The sequence below is a fragment of the Triticum dicoccoides genome, chromosome 1B (genome assembly GCF_002162155.2).
Source record: "Triticum dicoccoides isolate Atlit2015 ecotype Zavitan chromosome 1B, WEW_v2.0, whole genome shotgun sequence".
Taxonomy (NCBI): domain Eukaryota; kingdom Viridiplantae; phylum Streptophyta; class Magnoliopsida; order Poales; family Poaceae; genus Triticum; species Triticum dicoccoides.
In genome coordinates this window covers 15,111,847-15,134,755 of record NC_041381.1, presented here as the reverse complement: position 1 = coordinate 15,134,755, position 22,909 = coordinate 15,111,847, and the positions used below count along the sequence as shown (strand labels likewise).

The following is a 22,909-nucleotide window of genomic DNA, read 5'->3' as shown; positions in this document are numbered from 1 at the left end:
TCCTCAGTGGTAGGCAGGCGGCGAGCGGTGGCGAAGATGGCAGGTGTATAGGATGCTGAGGACGAGACGTAAGTCAGTGGTGGTGCTGTATGGAGGAGCTCCCTCCTGTTGGCGGAGCAGCCCTGAACTAAGTCCATACAAGCAGCCACAAGGTCGTCCACGAGGTTACCGAAAGCTGCCTCAAGAGGTTTGAGATACTCAACCAACATTTCAATATCCTCATCTCTCTCTCCCCTATGGCAAGCGAATGCATAGTGACAAGTGTATGGCACGTGGCATGGTAGGTAGCGGTAGCGACGAGCCTTCATCGAAGGAAGAGCATCCCGGAGACGAGCTATCGCCTCACGGACAGCCATCTGCATGGCATGCCTCTCCGTAGGCAAGGCCTTTCCCACAAATCGGAAGCGGCATGACTCAGAACGTCCTCCCTTGAATTACACCGCCGCCTGGTGCATAGACAAACTATCGCTGATCTTGTGCTGGTAGAGTGTGAACTCCGGACGAGCCGAGGGCCCGATCGCGACCTTGGTGATGGAGACGAGAAGCTTGATAAACCCCTCAGGTACATTGGCGAACACCTGTGACTCACAGTCACTGCCAGCCATCTACAAAGGTAGACAAAGATTCCGAACAGTCAAATCTTTAATTTATGATGACTAACAGAAAATTGCTACATTTGCAAAATGTTAAAATAGCACTTATTACGCTAATAACCGATTAGCGATCGCACCTAGTGGCTTCCTACAGTCAGCCTGGCTCTGGTGCCAGGGTTGTGAGGCCCGGTTTTCCAATAAAATATTTATTGAAAAATCGACCATTTTATCAGACCAGTATAGGAAAATCTTCCTTAGTGGTAAACAAATCCTTGGTACAGAAATCCAGAAGTACTAAATATTGTACAAGGTTGAGCTGAGGCCGCTCAACAATTTATTACAAGCACGCCGATATTATACATAAAGGCGGATATGACACAAAGGGTATGGTGGCATAACTACTGACTCGTAATAAAAGTGGTGGGGGATATGTCACAGTGAAGTGGGTGACATGACTCCAAAATCTTATAGCCCATCAAGCCCCGGAGTGGGGCTCGATGATTTATTTTGGGTAGCGGAAGCATATATAATACAAGTGACCAACTCCAGGATCGCACGGGACTGACTGGGACTCCACTAGGCGTCGGACTCGCTATCGCACTCTTCATCCATAAGATCGCCTTCGTCCACATCTGGCCAAATCAACAAGCCAGCTGAGTACTTTGAATGTGCTCGCAAGACAATTTGGACATAAGATATAACAGATGCAAACATGATGCACATGAGCAGACTAGTAGTGCACACTCAGATAATAAATTCTCACTACATGTCAAATAAAAAGGAAGTCAGGCGGTAGTCCTCCCGAAATCCCCATAAAATAGCTGAAGACCGATCGGGTGTCTGAAGCGACGCCTCGAAAGGTAAAAATAAATTAACATGCCGCAGTCGGGCGTCAGGGCGATACCACATAAAGGGCTTAGATTGAAATGTAAATGACAATACATGCCACAGTCGGACGTCTAAGCGACATCTCGAAAAGGGCTTATAATGAAAGTAAATAATATGGATGCCACAGTCGGATGTATGAGCGACATCACATAAAGCTTATATCAAAAGTAAATAATGAGAATGCCACAGTCGGACGTCTGAGCGACATCACATAAAGGGGTTATACTAAAAGTAAATAACAAGAATGCCACAGTCGGACGTCTGAGCGACATCACATAAAGGGCTTATATCAAAAGTAAATAACAAGAATGCCACAGTCGGACGTCTGAGCGACATCACATAAAGGGCTTATATTTCACCATTCGCATTCAAGTAGCTCATGAATTTAAATCATCCCAAGGAAATACGCAGTACATAATGGTAAACTGGTTAGTCCATCCACAGGAATAACATTCAGCCGGGTTTACCACTCATGTTTATTCACCGGAGATTGTCACTGAGACTGACACTAAGACTGACGCTGAGACGGACGTTGAGACTGACACTGATACTGACACTGAGATGTTGTTCAAGTCCTTGACCATGGACATGGTTATTTGAATGGTTTTTGACTCTGCAGAGTTTGTACTCTTTACCCACAGCCAACGGATTTCCGTAGTCATAAAGGACTAGTTCCGTTTACGGTATTTTGGAAGAAACACATCTAACCAGTACACACCCATTCCACATTCCGCTGCCAGGAATCATCCTAGGCAACATTCAAGAAAAACTCTAAGACGGGGAGGCCACAACCTCGAGTAGCATGGGATCAAATTTATATCGCGCGCTCTAAGGGGTGCCCCCCTCTCGGTCCCAACCGGAAACACCCATGCCCCCTGACTGGATGATGGGCTTTAATCCAGGTCCATGGAGCCCTCATCACGGCCTCTCTATTCGGTGTGTACAAGGAAAGAGGTTTGCAACTGACTAGACCGCATTCTTTGCAGAAGACATGTGGCAGCACGAAAAAGGGGACGAACGGGAACATGACTTGATCCACGTTAATACTGGAGTTAAACGGTTGACATAAGACTGGCATGCTTCAACAATACCAGCTTGTAACCTATCATGTCACCACATGATCAGGTTATCTCACCATCATATGAACACATGAAATTTCGAAGCTCACTTGTAGCTAGCCTTGCATGCAATATAACATTCACTAATGCTTATATAAACATGCCATGAGAAAACTACTCAAGCAAACATGCAAGACACTCATCATATCAATGATTCAAACATGCTTGCCTGGTTCGGAGTAGTCGAAGTCTAGCTCGGTGAAGTTTGCGGCTCCGTCACCTCCTTCGGTATCTACGTTATAAAGGAAATCGGATACTAACGTAAATACCGTGCGCGCATAAAAATTGTTCAAAATATTTTTCAAATAAATATGATAAACAACTAGATAGAAAAATAGAGATGACAGAAAAAGAATGACGTTAAAATCATCTTTTGTTTCAAAGTTATAAAGTTTTTAGTCCAGGGACTAATCTGTGATGAAACAGAAACTTTCCAGGGGCTAGTTTAAAAAACAAAAAACGTTTTAGTTAGAAAACGTATTTTCCCCGAAGGCGCTTTCAGAAAACGTTTCGAATATAAGAGAAAAGGCTGACGAGGGGGTCCGACCCGTCAGGTTTAAAAATCAGAACAGAGTCTCGCCGGTGACCGAGACTCGCGGTGATCGCCGGCGTCGATCCACGGCGAGGTAGGGGGTGTGGAAGGTACCTACGGACTCATGGAGTTCTCCCGCGTCTGTGGGTGGTGGAGTTGGTCGTCGGCGAGCACCACGTCGATGGCGGCTTCCACTCCGGTGGACGGCGGTTCGGTCGAGGATGGATCTCTCCGAAGAGAGCTGCAAATGCCAAAATGGAGCGCAGGTTAGGGGAGTGGGTGAACTAGGAGGCTACTGGCACAGTTTGGGTGGTGGGGTGCTCTCACCAGAGAGAATCTTTCCGGAGCCCGAAGCGGATCGGGGTGGCCGGAGTCAGGGAAGAAGGCTCTCCCGATACCCTCTGATGAGTGTGGCGAGGTTCCGAGGCGAGGAGGGGAGGTGTTGCATCGAGAACGAGCTCGGGCCTCCATTTATAGCCGGCCCGAGGCGGCTGACGAGAACGGGATTACTCCGGCGAGTGATTACGGCGAGGCAGTGGTCGGGCTGGAGATTTAGGTGACTGGGCATCTTCGGATTGGTCCACTGGCTCCATTCAACAGCTAATCTTGGTACAACTTGGGCGATACTCCAGGCCTTCGATGGAATGGCCTCACGAGCACGTCGGCGGCAGAGAGCGCGCTCTGCGCCTCTCAGGCCACGGCGACGGTTCTGCAGCACGCACGGGGAAGGGGACGGCCACGCGGCGGCTCCTGGTGGTGTGGGCGGTGCTGGATGGTGCCGTACCACGCTGAGCCTCTCTGGTGGCCGCAGTGAATGTTGCTGCCGCTGCTCACGGGGGCGATGTACCCCTGCCAGCTCACCGTCGACGCTCGCATCCGTCCAGACGACCATGTGGCGCGACGGATAAGAAGGGGGAGCAGTGAGCAAGGCGCCAACGCGTGCACTGGCGAGATCGACGCCGGGGTTCGGAAGAAAAGGACACTGCCACTGAAAACTGAACACTGAACTTTTCTGAATTTAACAGAAACAGTGCACACCAGCTGTTCAACAAAATGATTTAGGCACGTGGAAAATTTTCCTTGAGCTGATCCTTGGTGGGGTGATCTCTTGATGCATCTGGAGACTGCCTGAATTATCTCAGATTTTTAGGAAAAGAAAAAGAATGAATTTTATCAAAAATGGCAATTCTGGTCCAAACTTGCAGCAAGGACATTTTAAAAAATTTAAACTGTGGACCAAACGATCTTGATGGATCTTGGTTGAGGGTGCTAAGGACTAGCCAGAGGAATTTATTTGGAGTCAAAACTCAAAGGAAAACTGACAGTTCCTTTGTAAATCTCTAAGGTCCAAATTAAATGACAGAAAAGATTTTGAGGTTAAAATAAATAGAAATAAGATCTAGGGGAAGTTGAAACTTGCTGGAATTGGATGCTTGGGTTGACCCAAAGGAGGGATGTGGGTTTGAAAGAAAGTTTTCAACATAGGTCATAGCAAAAGAGAAATCTTTGAATGGGAAAGAATAAATCCATAATTTATAGGAATTCTTTTTAATGAAAAGAATTGTAAAAACCTTCCAAAAATTATTTGTGTTGAGCCAACACAAGATGAAAAATCTTCAAGACCAAAAATCAAGGTTGGGAAGAAATCATAAAAAAATATTATTTGTCATAAAAGAAATTTTTTGAGAAGGAGAGTCTTTAAAAAAAATAACCTCCTTCCAATTAATTAAAGAATTTGATAAAAACCAAATCAACTTTTTTTTTGGAGTGTTACACCACCACCTTCACCGGGCCGCACGGCACCCGGCGGCGCCCTCAGGTGGCGACAGGGAAGGGGAGACGAACGAGAGAGGGGGATCAGGAGGCTAGGGTTTGGTCGCCCCAGAGTCACCCACTCGGGGCGACGCGAGAAGTGCATTATATATGCTCAAATCTTGTTTCTCTTTCAACATGCATGCAGCAGCCGGAGAAGAAATCCCAGAGCAGAATCCTCAGTGAAAGCGCACGAGAGAAGAAATCAGGACGTCAAAGGCCACTTGGTTGCACCATATAAAAGGGTATGACAGATTGATTACACCTCATCAGATCATTTACAAGGTCGCGCGTACAATGTCGTCTGTTTACTAAACAAATAAGATGGTCCTCCAAGATGAACAACCAAGGTGTACTAAGAAGCCGCAAACGAATAAATGGTACACATACATGCATGGCCAAGTGCATACGTACTGCTGGCCGACAACCATACATATTTGGCCGGTGACCTGAATACAAGTGATCCGTCGACCAGCACGAGTAGGTGGACACTGCACGCAAAGGGAAGTACCAAAGTACTCCTTTTTTTCGATAAAGGACGCTTTTATTATCTAGGAAAAGAGATCCGACGCGCCACTCCGGCCTGCCATCGAGGAAGGCGGTGGAGAAGGTCGCCGCCCATTGGAGCGGCGGGGCCGTTTCCGGCGGTCTCCTCATCCAGTCCGCCCGCTACACTTTTCAGCCTGGCCAAGAGCCATGAATTGTCGCATCCACCAAAGTACTCCTAGCCTGCCTTGGATTGTTGGGCCTGATTTCACTCTGAAGCCCCATCAGACCCGCTTCACAATGGGTCGACGTGGATTCTCAGTGAGCTCGGCCCTCAAGCATGCTAGTTCATAATCAGTGTAGAAATCTTTGAGCAGAACTTCCTTGAGGCTCACGAGAGATGGTAGGTCCACGAGAGATGGTAGGCCTGAAAGGAAACCACTGCCGATAAATATAAGCGTACCAAACTTGAGCACCTCAAGCTTCGGGGCTGCTCTGTGTTCAAACTTGACGGACTTGAGCCTTTCTTCGAGTCCCATGCTCAGCTCCAGCACTACCAGGCTCAGAAACGTCCCCTGCTGGAAATTGAGACGGACCTCTTCACCCTCGAGTGACTTCTCCAACAGATGCAGGAACGCCAGATTCGGTAGATTCCCAAGGACTTGTATGGCAGCATCGTGCTCTGTTATCTTGGAACTCCGCAGCTTCAGCTTCACCAGATTCTTGAGCCCCTGGATCCATTCCGGCAGTTTGACCAGGTTGCCGTACAACTTGAGGCTCTGAAGTGTCTCCGAAAACGAGAACTTTCCCTCCAAGCAGCCACATAAACCTGGCTTTCCCTCTGACCGGATTGACAATGACTCCAGGCGCCTCAGACCAACAACTGCAGAACACAGCTCTTTTCCGTTTTCCTTATTGACGCCAGTGACTCCTAACTTGCACAACTGGGTCAGTCCTTCTATGTCTTGTACAACATCCTTTCCTCGTCGCCCGATATTCACAACACCCAGTGTGCGCAGGGCTTTAAGCTTCCTCATCCTTCTAGGCACTAGAACACCATACAAATCCAGGCACATCGCAAAAGCAGGGAGTACAGCAGAACATGTCATAGTGCATCTATCATGGATTTTCAAGTCATCACGATCTTTAGATAATAAATAAGAAAACAGCAAACACTGAGGCAAGAGGCGTAGCCTGTTCCTCATTTTGTGTGGAATTTGTTCTAACAGTTCTTCATATGAGACATTTTCATTTGTTGAGTTTTCACCAGCACGAAGATATTGTAGCTTCCGAAGCTTGATAATGGCGTTTGGCAGCATCATCACTTGGGTACCTCTGATATCTAGTGTCTCAAGTTGTCTTAGGTCACCCAATGAATCTGGGAGGTGAAGAATATCCTCACATCCTCTTAGAGAAAGGTATCTTAGGTGAAGAAGGTTCCCAATATGCTTAAGATGATGACCGTGTAGACCAGTCGTGTCTTCCAAGTCCAACACTCGCAAAATACTCATCTTATCAGAAATTAAAAATGACTTCCACTCACCAAAAACAGTTACTGATCGTACACGAGACATATCCACTATGCTATCGAACTCTGTCTTGTCCCCTTCCCAATTGCCGTTTATAGCAAGGTGTCGTGCTATGCCCTGGTTGTTTATGCTGCAGCCTTGCTCTAGTGTAAAAACAAGATTTTCTTCCATCGACTTTGACATGCCGATTTCACGCATGAGGTCATGAACTTGGCAGGAACTAAATCCTTCTGAACTGTGAATTGATTGATGGGATGGTAGGATCATACTCCTACTTATAAGCTCCATGAAGTAGCTACCTCCTATTTCTTGTGCAGATCTGCCGTGCACCTCCCTTGAATAACCCTCTGCACTCCACCTGCGTGCCAAGCGTCCCCGTCCAATCCTGTAGTCCTCGGGGAAGATGGGCAGATACAGGAAACAAGACTTGAGATGATAAGGTAAGCCATCATAGCTTCTCATAAGGATAGTTCTTATGGTCCCAAGCTCTGGATTCATCTCCAACTCGGCACTCATATACTCATTCAGTTTCCTCCATTCTACCACAGTTTTTGGTTGGTTAGCCAAAAAGCCCCCAATGGTGACTACTGCAAGCGGAAGTCCCTTGCATTTCTTTAGGATCAGGTTTGCCTGTTCAACTAACTCGGGATACTGCTCATTCAAATTCGTAGTCCTATCAAATACCTGAAATTGATACAAGTTAAGATTATAAGTATTTGCATCAATTACAATCAGTTATATGCGTTATAACCCGACCACACGATGTAAAAATCTACAAGATATATATGCATTTTTAAAATGCAGGCAAATGAAGTACAAGACAATACACTATTTGTACCTTTTCAATGAAGAGGTCGCGTGCGTTGTTCTGTTCTCATATATTTTCTCATGTTCAGAATTCTTGGAACAATGCTTAGCAATATCCTTTATCCTTGTGGTGACTACGATTCGGCTGAATTTTTCAGTTGCAGGAAGATATGGTATTATGGCATCCCATTCTGTGGTGGATAATAAATCATCAAGAACAATCAAGTATTTCTTCACTTCTAATTGTTTGACCAAATCTTCCACATCCTTGCATTCCAGCTGCTTAGCTAAGTTTTTTAGGAGCTCTTGAGGATTGAAAGGACGCATAATTGTGACACAAGCACGCTTCTCAAAATTGCCAATGAGTTCTTGGCTTTGGTAGACATCTCTGATTATTGTGGTTTTTCCAACACCACCCATTCCCCATAGGCAGATCACCTCACATTGCCGGCTATCTTCATTTGCAATTAGCTTGAGAATATCTGATTTTTCATGCTCTCGCCCGATGAGCTGAGATTCCTTAAAAGCTACTAGCATCGTCTCTGTGCGATTGAGCATCCTCTTACTGGCGGAGTTGTCATTACTGTCAGTGTCCACATTTGAGCTAGACTCCGCCTCTGTTAAATCCGTTCCAACTTGCGAACCCTAGATACAAGCAAGCAATGATTAGGTGCTGCTTTCTTTCATTTCCTAGGATGATAGCTGGTCGACCTAAAAAACCTTGAAAGTGTTCTACACTTTCTTTCCCATTCTTTAGCTTTAAGCAAACATTTTACAATTATAAAATCTTCTCTAAAGTGCAGCTCAGATCGTAATTCAAGGGATTGTATTGGTCTGAAAGTATTATTTCAGTAATATTTAGATATGAAAGCATGCATAATTATAAATAGAAGTTTTGCTACTGCTCAACCGATGTTCACCTTAGCCGCAGGATTAGCGTGATCCTTGCTTCGAGATTTTGTGCGTGGAAAAGTTTTGTTTATATCTCGCTATAAATTTATCTTTTTTCTATTTTTCCTAGTTGCACAATTTTTTCATAAATTTGGAACTCAATTCCTTTTTTTCTTATTTCATTATCCTATATTTTTAATCTGTTTGTATATATAGGCATGGACTAATATCCAATAGCTAATCCCGTCGACAGAGATTTTATAACATGCTGGTTGACTATGATGTCGACATACCCTATAAAAAAATAGATACAAATTGTGTGAAAAATTGTTTGAGGTGGGAAGAATTTTCAAAGCTATATTTTTTACCGGCGTGTTGTTGCATCAAACAGATGTTGGTTTCAAATGGGAGTTCATGGTTGACTATGGTCCTGCTAATACAGGTTGCCAAGACATGCCACGTTTCTTTTTTTAAAATTGCACATTCAATTGTTATCCAAGAAGATAAAATTCCTAACAATTTGAATGGAATCATGTGGGATGGCTATTATTCCATAACTTTCCTAACAACAACTCGGTGCAAATTAGCCAAGAAGATTAACCAAAAAAACAATTAAAGGAGCATGAAGAGTCTGGTCAGCAAACAATTGTTTATGCTCTGCTGCTCCATTCTCTGCCCCTATGCATAAGCTTGCAACTCCAATTTGCTCTGTGGAAACTAAGATCAGACTTCCTTTCTTATTGTCTGGGAAGCATGTTTTAATCTGATCCCACTCTTCCATGGTGTGTACACCATTTAGCACAATCAAGTAACTCCTTTCATTCAGATATTTCTTGACCTCATGAGCAAAATCACCTTCATCCGTCATTCCCATGATCTTCAGAACTTGAGCCCCAAGAGCTGCTTTTTGTTCTATCCCCACCTCTTGAAGAAAATTAATGTAGAACTGCTCAAGCACGCCTTTCAAGAAGTCAGTTGAATTGAAAGGTCGCGTCAAACCAGCAACCCAGGCTCGGCATTTGAACTTCTTGTGTACCTCTGGATCTTCATAGGCCCTTTTGATGATCGATGTCTCTCCAAGATCACCAATACATTTCCCCCACACGGAGATCACCCTAAGCTCAACATCCATCTTGTACATCAGTCGAATGAGATCAAATTTTGCTCTGTCCCGCTGCCGCCTTGCTTCGTCGATGCCAGACATAGTTGTACCCGCAACTGTAAACTTTCCATCGGTGGTTGCAGGCTTTGAGCCAGATCCCTTGATGATATTGTAACGCATGTTTCTCTGGCTGACATCTTCAACATTGGCTCTGAGCTCCTTCATCTGCTTTGCCACACGGCGCCTGTCCAGTAGGTTGCGACGGATACGCCACCAAGACTGTTTCTCGAGGCGCACTGCAAACTCCTGGAGTGTGTCCTCGACGTCGTAGGCCACGTCACGGACTTGCTTCACCCAGACCTTGACCACCCTGTTGTCGTCTCCCTCGTCATGAGCAGACTCAAGGAAAGCCTGCATCATCTCGAGCTCGTTGGTGATGAAGACCTGGTCACGCCGGACTCTGAGCTGCAGGGCCACCTCCTCCGCCAAGGCGGATTTGGCATAGCTAAGCGCTCCACTCAGCACTGACTTGCCAACACTCAGAGCCGTCGTCTCCATTAGTTGGGCGCTTGTGTGGACTTGTTGGTTGTGACCGATGGATGAAGGACTGCGAATGCAGTGTGTCAGTACAGTACCGGAACTCGAGCAAAATCTTAAGAGGGGACAAAGAACACGAGAAGATTGGGGAGCAAACTCACAGTGGCGTCAATGGTGACCTCGGCCAGTGGCAACAGTCACTTTCACAGCAACCTCCCAGATGAATCTAGTCTCAGAACAAACCAAGGACGAAAAAAATAAGATTTTATAATCCAGCAAAATACTTAGCACATTAAATCAATGGCTCGCTGAGAATACATGGATGTGAAAGATTTCAGCTAGAATGCATAGCAAGAAAGATGAGATCTACTCCCTCTATCCCAAAATGTAAGAACGTTTTTAACACTACACTAGTGTCAAAAACGTTCTTATATTATGGGACGGAGGCAGTACTAATTACCAGGCTCAGCAGATCAGTGGATTGAGTGCAGCATCGTGCTCTGACGGACCCGGAACTCCAGTGTTCTTGCTGTTCCACAGCCACCCTGGATCCAACCAACACAAATCAGATCAGACTCTGAAGCAGGAGATCTGACTTTCTAGCTCCAACCATTGCTACTTTAACTGGAAAAAATCGACAGAAAACATACCCAAAAAATCCACCGGCCTTCTCCCCTCTCCACAGGTGCTAAGAAGGGCCGTGTTCCTGGCAAGAACTCGCAAGGGCTCTTGCAGTGGCAGAGGCGAGCTCGGAGGTTGGCAGCGAAATGGGGGAGACAGAGATGATAGCAAGGGAGCATTCGGTCGGTGGAGACGAGGAGCAGAGGAAGACCAGGAACAGCAGCAGTCAAGAGAAGAAGACACTAGCTAGGCTCTCAAAAGTAACAGAGCCCCCACGATGCCTCGGAATAGTAGTGCTTTTGGCTGATGCAACTATTCAGTGGGTCACTCACTCAGTATACTGTATATGGTCAGTCAGTCCACTAGCATTGGTTCATTGCATATACCCTCCTCTCATTTCATTTACTTACTGGTGAAGATTCTCTCATACTGTGTATATGTATACTGTTGCTTGGTCAGTCCACCTGCCATGCTTCATGCATTTACCTCTCTCCTCGTTCCATAATATAAGAGTGTTTTCTACACAAAACATTTTTATATTATGTGGGATGTAGAGTAGTATGCAGACATTTGGCAGATGGTAAATTACTCCTATACATTATTAAACCGAAATTTTCAAACTGGATGGAGGGGCTTCAACTCGTTACCAGTTGCAAAGAGGAATGCTTTTTTCCAACCGGGCTCTCACCCCTTTCCATTAATTTTGCAATCAACGAAAATACATCGGTCAATTATCCAAGTCTTTTGACATCCAACCAACTACCGACAAAGGAAAGTTAGATCGAAATGAGATAAGCAAAAGGAGGCTGAAAGGGGAGGAGCGAGTTGGCGCATCATCAGGAAACCCACTGCATGATGATCCTAGAGCAGACCATCCGCTGTGGGGCGAAAACCTGATGACACTAACAAGCAACTGCTCAGCTAAGAGCAATTCAACGATAAGACTATTGATAACAGGGTTTGCCGCGGCAAAATACTACCAAAGGAAGCTAGAACCAGCGGGCATCAGACCCCAGTGGAAGACCCCAGTGAAATGTAACAACTATTTTATTTTTAGTGTTGGCATTACTGCATTGTGTCATTTTTCTTTTCTTACACAGACTGTCCCATGCAATGTGAGGTTGACATTCAACAAGCTGACAGGAGACACTATGGAGGTCGAGAAAGGACGCAATATGTCGTAGATTGGAGGAGGAGGATGGGCCCGTTTCCTCACCCGCATGCGTCTTACTGGTGGTGAGTTGATCAGCTTCTCCTTCAGAGCAGAAAGACCCAATCTGGCTGTCATTTATCTCAACCTGGTGGAAGATGATGAAGATGACGAAGATGATGAAGATGACGAAGATGATGAAGATGACGAAGATGATGCAGATAATGAGGACCCACTCGATGAAGATGATGAGAACCCACTTCATGAAGCCATCGTAGCTCAAAGAATGATGCTGAGCGAGGAGGAGGTGTGCAACCTATGGGACATAATTTCACCACGTGCTGACTTTGTTGGGATGACATTCGTGACCCGCCTGACAAGTACCATGGTCGATCGACATGATATGGTATGTTATACTTACAAATGCAAATTATCCGATGATATGCTTAGTGTAGAGTCCAATGATATGTTGTGTGGAATCTAGTCGTTGATATGCTTTAGTGTAGAGTCTGATCACATGCTAATTAGTGTAGAATCCAAGGAACTATTAATAGTGTAGATAATCCATATATACTTATTAGTAGAATTCATGATTAATTAGTACAAATGCATAGTACTGTGTCTTTTGATAGTGTAGAAATCTAGACTTAATAGAAATATATTTGCAAGAGTATGTGTGAGGCTATTTATTAATTGATATGTTTTTCTTATTCAGAAATTGCCAAAGAACCTATCTGTGAGTTGTGGTATCGAGCCTGATGAAGAAGGCCCAGCTTGACTACGCCTTACCGCAAGGGGCTCCGTCACCACATGTACTTACCGCATGGACACAGACGGTCGCACACACTTAAACTCGGTTGGGTGGAAGAGATTCCTCGTTGGCAAGAATCTTCGTGTTGGACAGGCCATCCTAATTACTATCAGAAACACCCATCGTCCAGGCTTGAGGATGATGATCGTCGTCGATATCATCTAGAACTACATATGTGTGTGTGGCTATATCATCTAGAACTACATATGATGATCGTCGTCGATATCATCTAGAACTAAATATGATGATCGTCGTCGATGTCACCTTGTACTGCTTGAGGATGCATGTTGAGTATATATGAAATTGTTATCTAGTACTCCCTCGGTTCCAAATTACTCGTCGTGGTTTTAGTTCAAATTTGAATTAAAACCATGATGAGTAATTTGGAAACGAGGGAGTACTACCTAGTACCTATAATGCTTTATGAAATTGATATCTACTAGTACCTAGTATCTGGAAATTGCAGTTTATTGAAGCTGGAGTGGGGAAATGGTGAAAGATATAACAGTAGCGCGGGCTCAGGAAATCCCAACAGCTAACTAATAGTAGCGCGTTCCGAAAATGCGTTGCTGATATAGTCAATAGTAGTAGCGCGGGTACAGACAACGCTACTACTAACAGTTAGCTGTAGCGCCTTATTAGTAGCGCGGGTCTCCGCGCTGCTGATAGCCTCAAAACCCGCGCTACTACTAGGGTTTTCCCTAGTAGTGTAAAGCCGGTCACATCGGAGAGTGTGATCTTTGGGTGTGAAACTTTTTCTTCGCGTGTGTCCCTTTGCACCATAATCATGGACAATCTTCATCATTTAACTGGATGCTTGGGTCAGCATTCACTGTGAGCGGAGCAATTCATGAAACTTTTCATAATCTTCTGACATGTCTATCTTGTCATCCACTCCCACGATGTTTCTTTTCCCTGAAAGAACTATGTGGCACTTTGGCTTATCGTATTATGTATTTGCTTCCTTATCTTTTCTTTTTCTCAGCTTGGTAGACATGTCCTTCACATAGAAAACCTGCGCCACATCATTGGCTAGGAAGAATGATTCGTCTGCGTACGCAAGATTGTTGAGATCCATTGTTGTCATTCCGTACCGCAGGTCTTCCTTTACGCCGCCTCCTATAATATTGACCCATTTGCACCAAAATAAAGGGACCGTCAAATCACTTCCATAGTCAAATTCTCATATCTCCTCTATGTAACCATAATATGTGTCATTTCCCCTACTGGTTGCTGCATCAAAGCGGACATCACTATTTTGGTTGGTGCTCTTTTTATCTTTTGCGATCGTGTATAATGTATTCCCATTTATCTTATTCCCTTTGAAAGTCATTATATTCGAAGATGGTAACAGGGACACAAGTGTTGGGGAACGTTGCAGAAAACAAAAATTTTCCTACTCGTTTCACCAAGATCATCTAGGAGTTCATCTAGCAACGAGTGATTAGATGCATCTACATACCTTTGTAGATCGCGAGCGGAAGCATTCAAAAGAACGGTGATGATGTAGTCGTACTCGACGTGATCCAAATCACCGATGACCAGCGCCGAACGGACGGCACCTCCGCGTTCAACACACGTACGGAACAGCCATGTCTCCTCCTTCTTGATCCAGCAAGGGAGGGAGGAGAGGTTGAGGGAGATGGCACCAGCAGCAGCACGACGGCGTGGTGTTGATGGAGCTGCAGTACTCCGGCAGAGCTTCGCTAAGCACTATGGAGGTGGAGGAGGTGTTGGGGAGGGAGAAGGAGGCAACCAAAGGCCAAGGCGTTCAGGTATGAAGTCCCTCCTCTCCCCCACTATATATAGGAGGGCCAAGGGGGGGTGGCCGGCCCTAGGAGATCCAATCTCCTAGGGGGTGCGGCGGCCAAGGGGGGCTTCCCTCCCCCCCAAGGCACCTAGGAGGTGCCTTCCCCTCCTAGGACTCTTCCCCCTTCAAACCCTAGGCGCATGGGCCTATGTGGGGCTGGTGCCCTTGCCCATTAGGCCAAGGCGCACCCCCTACAGCCCATGTGGCCCCCCGGGACAGGTGGACCCACCCGGTGGACCCCCGGGACCCTTCCGGTGGTCCCGGTACAATACCGATAACCCCGAAACTTGTCCCGATGCCCGAAACAGGACTTCCCATATATAAATCTTTACCTCCAGACCATTCCGGAACTCCTCGTGACGTCCGAGATCTCATCCGGGACTCCGAACAACATTCGGGTTACTGCATATACATATCCCTACAACCCTAGCGTAACTGAACCTTAAGTGTGTAGACCCTACGGGTTCGGGAGACAAGCAGACATGACCGAGACGACTCTCCGGTCAATAACCAACAGCGGGATCTGGATACCCATGTTGGCTCCCACATGCTCCACGATGATCTCATCGGATGAACCACGATGTCGAGGATTCTATCAACCCCGTACGCTATTCCCTTTGTCTATCGATATGTTACTTGCCCGAGATTCGATCGTCGGTATCCCAATACCTCGTTCAATCTCGTTACCGGCAAGTCACTTTACTCGTACCGTAATGCATGATCCCGTGACCAGACACTTGGTCATTCTGAGCTCATTATGATGATGCATTACCGAGTGGGCCCAGTGATACCTCTCCGTCATACGGAGTGACAAATCCCAGTCTTGATCCATGTCACCCAACAGACACTTTCGGAGATACCCGTAGTCTGCTTTATAGTCACCCAGTTACGTTGTGACGTTTGGCATACCCAAAGCACTCCTACGGTATCCGGGAGTTACACGATCTCATGGTCTAAGGAAAAGATACTTAACATTGGAAAACTCTAGCAAACGAACTATACGATCTTGTGCTATGTTTAGGATTGGGTCTTGTCCATCACATCATTCTCCTAATGATGTGATCTCGTTATCAATGACATCCAGTGTCCATAGTCAAGAAACCATGACTATCTGTTGATCAACGAGCTAGTCAACTAGAGGCTCACTAGGGACATGTTGATGTTTGTTATTCACACATGTATTACGATTTCCGAATAACACAATTATAGCATGAATAAAGACAATTATCATGAACAAGGAAATATAATAATAATGCTTTTATTATTGCCTCTAGGGCATATTTCCAACAACAAGTATATGTCATTTTCAATAGCATTGTCATGCAAGGCACGTGCCTGCAACCAAGCGGCGGAAGTCCTTATTTGTTCACGTGTAATCCAGTCTTCAGACTACTTCGGGTATTTAGAGCTTAGAATATTCTTGTGTTCCTCCATATACGGAGCCACCAAGGCAGAATTTTCTAGAACTATGTAGTGTGCTTACGTGAGAGAATGCCCGTCCATACATATTATTTCATCCGGTCCTAGTGTGCCATTTCCACCCAGTCTGCCCTTATGCCGCGATTCAGGAAGACCAATCAGTTTAAGGTCAGGAATAAAGTCAACACAAAACTCAATGACCTCCTCATTTTCATGGCCTTTGGAGATGCTTCCTTCTGGCCTAGCATGGTTATGAACATATTTTTTAATACTCCCATGAACCTCTCAAAGGGGAACATATTGTGTAGAAATAAAGAACCAAGAACGGCAATCTCTTCACATAGGTGAACTAGGACATGCGTCGTGATATTGAAGAAGGATGGTGGGAACACCAACTTGAAACTGAAAAGACATTGCACCAAATCATTCTCCATCCTTGGTATAGTTTCTGGATCGATTACCTTCTGAGAGATTGCATTGAGGAATGCACACAACTTTATAATGGCTAATCGAAGGTTTTTCGGTAGAAGCCCCCTCAATGCAACTGAAAGCAACTACGTCATAATCACATGGCAGTCATGAGACTTTAGGTTCTGAAACTTTTTTCTGCCATATTTATTATTTCCTTTATATTCGATGAGAAGCCAGACGGGACCTTCATACTGAGCAGGCATTCAAAGAACATTTCCTTCTCTTCTTGGGTAAGAGCGTAGCTGGCATAACCCTGATGTATGCCGTCCTTTTCGTGCATACATTGTTGGTCCTCCCGTGCCTCTAGTGTATCTTTTGTCTTCCCATACACACCCAAGAAGCCACACAGGGTCACGCAAAGATTCTTCGTCACGTGCATCATGTCGATTGCAGAGCGGACCTCCAGGTCTTTCCAATAGGGTAGGTCCCAACATATAGATTTCTTCTTCCACATGGATGCACGTCCGTCAGCGTCATTCGGAATAGATTGTCCGCCAGGACCCTTTCCAAAGATTACCTTCAAATACTTGACTATATCATGTACATCATCACTAGTACGGTGGCGAGGCTTTGTCCGGTGATCTGCCTCATCTTTGAAATGCTTTCCTTTCATTCTTACGGGATGTCTGCTCAGAAGAAATCGACGGTGTCCCAAGTACACATTCTTCTTACAATTATCCAAATATATATTGTCGGTATCATCTAAACAGTGCATGCATGCGCGGTATCCCTTGTTTGTCTGTCCTAAAAGGTTACTGAGAGCAGACCAATCATTGATGGTCACAAATAGCAATGCATGTGGATAAAATTCCTCCTGTCCATGCTCATCCCACGCACGTACATATCTTTCATTCCACGGCTGTAAAAGTTCTTCAACTAATGGCCTTAGGTACACATAAGTGTCGTTGTCGGGTTGCTTAGGGCTTTGGATGAGCACTGGCATCATAATGAACTTCCGCTTCATGCACAACCAAGGAGGAAGGTTATACATACATAGAGTCACAGGCCAGGTGCTATGATTGTTGCTCTGCTCCCCAAAAGGATTAATACCATCTACGCTTAGACCAAACCATACGTTCCTTGCGTCACCTGCGAAGTCCTCCAGTACTTTCTCTCGATTTTTCTCCACTGTGCCCCGTCAGCGGGTGCTCTCAACTTCCGGTATTTATTACGGTCCTCTCTGTGCCATCACATCAACTTGACATGCTCTTTGTTTCTGAATAGGCGTTTCAACCATGGTATTATAGGAGCATGCCACATCACCTTGATAGGAACCCTCTTCCTGGGGCACTCATCGTCAACATCACCAGGGTCATCTCGTCTGATCTTATACCGCAATGCACCGAATATCGGGCATGCGTTCAAATCCTCGTACGCATCGCGGTACATGATGCAGTCATTAGGGCATGTATGTATCTTCTGCAGCTCCAATCCTAGAGAGAATACAACCTTCTGTGTTGCATACGTACTGTTGGGCAATTCGTTGTCCTTTGGAAGCATCTTCTTTAACATTATCAGCAACTTCCCAAATTTCTTGTCAGATACACCATTCTCTGCCTTCTATTGCAGCAATGCTAGTGTGGTGCCCAACTTTTTCTTGTCAGCTTCGCAATTTGGGTTCAACAATTTCTTGTGGTCCTCTAACATGCGCTGCAACTTCAGCCTCTCCTTCTCACTTGCGCAGTTTCTCTTTGTATCGGCAATGGCCTGACCTAGATCATCGGAGGGTTCATCTGATGCCTCTTCTTCAGCTTCTTCCCGCATTGTCGGCTCAGCTTGTTCCGGCTCAGCTTCTTCCTCCATTTTTGTACCATCGTATTCAGGGAACCCATGGCCAGGATATCTATCGTCGTCATCTTCTTCTTCATTGTCTTCCATCATAACCCCTCTTTCTCCGTTCTTGGTCCAAACATTATAGTGGTGCCTGAAACCGGACTCAAACAGGTGGACATGAATAGTTTTTGACTTGGAGTAATTTCGATCATTCTTACAACCAGCACATGGACAAGACATAAAACCATCCGCCCGCTTGTTTGCCTCAGCCACAAGCAGAAAAGTATGCACGCCATTAATGAACTGGGGAGAGCATCGGTCATCGTACATCCATTGCCGGCTCATCTTCATTACATAACACTGAAAAGACCAAATTAATACAAGTTCATACATAAAGTTCCATACACACTTATTCTCATAAAACAACATACAAACTCTCTACCTAAAGCATTTAAATGCAACAACAAATGCGATCAAGATGGCAACTAATGAAACAATTGATCCAACAGCATAATGATACCAGGCCTCACTATCAATGGCATATTTTCTAATCTTTCTAATCTTCAAGCATATTTTCTCCATCGTGATCTTGTTATCATCGATGACATCGGCAAGATGCAACTCCAATTCCATCTTCTCGTCCTCAATTCTTTTCAATTTTTCTTTCAAATACTTGTTTTCATTTTCAACTAAATGTAATCTCTCGACAATAGGGTCGGTTGGAATTTCCGGTTCACATACCTCCTAGATAAAAATATATATGTCAACTTGATGGGCATAATTTTTCATAAACATGAACTGCAACAAATAGTTATAAAAGAGAATATACGACATCTGAATCATAACCGGACGAGGGCCGATGGGAATGGATATCAAAACCATGTCACTATGTATAACAAACAACGTACGGGTAAGATAATTATAAAAGTAACTATATATCTAAATCACACAAAAACATGATTATTTTTATATAAAAAAGATGAGAACAAGAGGCTCACCACAAGGTGGAGCCGGCAACGAGACGGTGCGGGCGATCGATAGTGGTTAGAACGGAGACGGGAAGGCACTAAGTAAACCACAGCTACATATGCAAACTAAGAGTTATTTTGAGCTCAAATTGCATGTAAATCAAATAAACTACCATATATAATTCCTCCCAAATTACTAAAAACCACAAATTATCTGGTGCAATGATCAGACGCATCAAAATTTGAGTTCTAGTGTGATCGGGAAAGTCGAAGACAGCCAGTCGATGTCGACCATGATTTTGTGAAGATGGACACTCAATAGAAACTGCCAACATACATCACATATTTACTACAATTAGACAATATGGCTGGTGTAGTAATTTCCCTTTCGATTCATCTTTGCTTTCTCTCGCCGATCCTGGTAGCAACCTCTCTAAACTCTCAAAACATTCTATATTTAATATCAGTTATTGCTCTTTAATATATGAAACGACGTGAAATAAATTTAGGTTAGTTTAGTATTTAGGAATGGATATCGGCCGGGGGCTCAAAACACGGCTAAATTCAGGTTTCTTTGATTTCAATTTATAGAATAATTTGCCAGGGTTAAGGGAGTCCCTAGAAAGTTAAAAAAAAATCGAGAGACTTGATTTGAACCCTATTGGGCGGAGTTGTGCATTCACCACTCCACCACGGAAGCACATGTAGAAAATAAAATGGTAATATTTCAACAACACCGAAAATACCTAAATATGGAACCATGACCTAGATCTTGTTACTGCAGAAGCTCCCGCGGTAAAGTACGCCTTGGCACTAACTGCACATCTCGGTTACCACAAGCACATAAGTTGATCTTAATCAGTAAATATGTAGTGGATGCATGCAATAAAAGATACTCCCTCCGTTCCTAAATATTTGTTTTTCTAGGTATTTCAACAAGTGACTACATACGGAGCAAAATAAGTGAATCTACACTCTAAAATATGTCTATATACATCCGTATGTGATAGTCCATTTGAAAACTCTAGAAACACTTATATTTGGGAACAGAGGAAGTACAGTATAGTCAGGTCGCCAAGTACTCATTATTCTAAACGAAATTGTACTCTACTTGAAAACTTAACCTCTAAAAAATGTATTAATATAATTATCATGAATAAATGATTCTGTAGCAATAAGTTTATTATAATATTGTGTCTTTTTGTATATTATGGCCAGTTTTATTTTAGATATCACGTAAGTGTCCAAACCAGAAATATTTGAAGACTTGATGTTGTAGCGAGCTCTAGGCTCTAGCCTCTGAAACCTGACTGACTGACTGGAGTCAGGTGACTTTGGAGCACAGACTTGTGGGCTGACTTGTTAGAAGGCCTACATGTCCGCTAGTGCCATTTTGTGGGCTGACTTAGTACATATAGCCCGCAAAAAACAATATTTAGTGTACAACTTGGAAGATTGGAACTGAGGTACATATACTAGGTCAGTTTGCTTATGTCAAAAGAATCTCGACGCCGGATAGCTCAAAAGCTTTGGGAAGGGCCATCAAAGTTGGCCATAATTTAGATTGATATGCTTATGATATAACTAAACTCTCATAATGTCTGCACCGATTGATCATTGTAATGCATGTCATGACGGTCTTCCCTAAAAGACAATACTACTTAGCTAGTTGACACTAGCGATTAACAAACTGAAACTTTGTTTTATTCCCAGAACAATCAGACACTTTGCAACGTTGATTCCTGCACTTGGCAACGGTGTGGACGATGCACCTGCGAAAAAGACGGCTGCTGGTTCAGCTCTACCAAGAGAGGCCGGTGTACCCGATGCACCCCCTCGTTCTCAAACGTCAGATTGTCACACTCAAAGTGTTTCAAAAAGTAAAATGGAAGCTTCTCACTCTCACAGATGCTCACCCTGTCCACATCACACTAAATCACAAATGCCCCTACAAGGCTACAAGTAGGGCCTGATCACCCATCCTGGAATCACATCCTACAAGCACAGATCGCAAGTAGAGTCCTCCTTGATACTATGGGAAGAGCCAAGCTTGCAGGTATAGGCAGAGGTTCGAGGTCGTCATGGCCTGAGGCAGTGGGGCTGCCGGTGGCCACCGCGGCGCTTCTGATCAACGGGGACAGGCCCGACGTTGCGGTCATGTTAATCGTGAAAACGGAACCCACTATAGGGACAGGGCACCCCGACCCTAAACGCGTCATCCTCGTCTCCGATGCGGCCGGCGTTGTCAGCGAGACACCCATCGTCGGCTAGCTTAACAGGCCCGACCTGTAGTGCAACTCCTATATACACTGTTGGATGTTGCACATGTATCGTATTGCCCGACACTACGACTTACTGTACTACTTCCTCCGTCCCATAATATAAGATGTCTTATATTATGGTACGGAGGAGTATATAATAAAACTGAGATCGATGTGCTGCTCAGTCGGTTACAGATAACATAAAGCTCATGTACTTTGAAAATTCTGTGGGAATAAGAAAAGCATTTGGTCGATGCCTTTTAGAAACATCGTGGTATATGAATGGTCGCCTTCTCTACAAAATAAAATGAAATATGGATGATCGTTGTCTAAATGGGGCGACTCAAAGGTGTAACGGTGTAACCCTAGCGGTCACCACTCTCTAGGACGGGTCCAGAAATTGACCCAGAGGGCAACCCTAGGCCATGGGGATGCTGGACTTTCAGTAACTTGGGCCAACTTATACACATGCTCTCTTAGAGCAACTCTAGCTGAGTCGGCATATGAATGAACCGTCATAATAACTGTTATATATGATGATTTTGAGAACAAAAAAGACACTCTAGCAAAGCTTAGTCATTAATTAAGGAGTACTTTTTGCAAAGGCCACTCCCATCTCCCAAGATGTGACAAGTTGCGCACTACATGTGCGCCACTTATCACAACCTTGAAGTTTTTTCTTTTTTCATATATATTGGTTTATTCAAATAATATATCTCTTAAAGCCCGTGTCTAAATCCTGAATTGTTTTTACCATTGGATTCATCGCATTGAGACCTTCGATATTATATCTCATGTTGATATTTTGACTAACTTTTTTCCCTAGAAAAACAAAACCAAGGCACGGTCATTTTCATTATTTTTTCCCAAACAGGCACAAGTGTGCCTCTCACACAGCAAATTTGGGCCTCCGCGAGAACTAAATCTGTATCTCTGGCAAAAAAAGAAAAAGAAAATGCGTAGCAAAGATCAATCAGCCGTTTTTGTTGTTTAATGTTTGCACGTGAGATGATTTTGTTTCTGTGCGGCCGCGAGTCGATTAACTAGCGTAGCTAGCATTGCAGATGAGGAGTTCCTTCTATGTCTGCGGTTTCAACTCAATCCTTGGATCCAATTTTTGAGGTGGCGCGGCTTCAGGTGCGCACGGTGGCGCTGGCGGTGTCAGGTGGCAGTACGGCGTCCCCCTAGCATTTAGAGGTGGCGCGGTGGCTGCGGTTCGTCTGCTCGGGTGGATACGAGGTGGTTAGATCTGGCATGGGGGCTGGTAGTGGTCGTGTGTGCGCGCATCAGTCGGGTCGGGCCTCTCCGGCTGTGACCTGGTCGACGGCGG

At 44.7% G+C, this 22,909-nt stretch overlaps 1 pseudogene; it reads right to left on the bottom strand.

The window, feature by feature from the left end:
- Positions 1-5,657: 5,657 nt before the first annotated feature.
- Positions 5,658-11,146, bottom strand: LOC119316201 (annotated as a pseudogene).
- Positions 11,147-22,909: the final 11,763 nt, after the last annotated feature.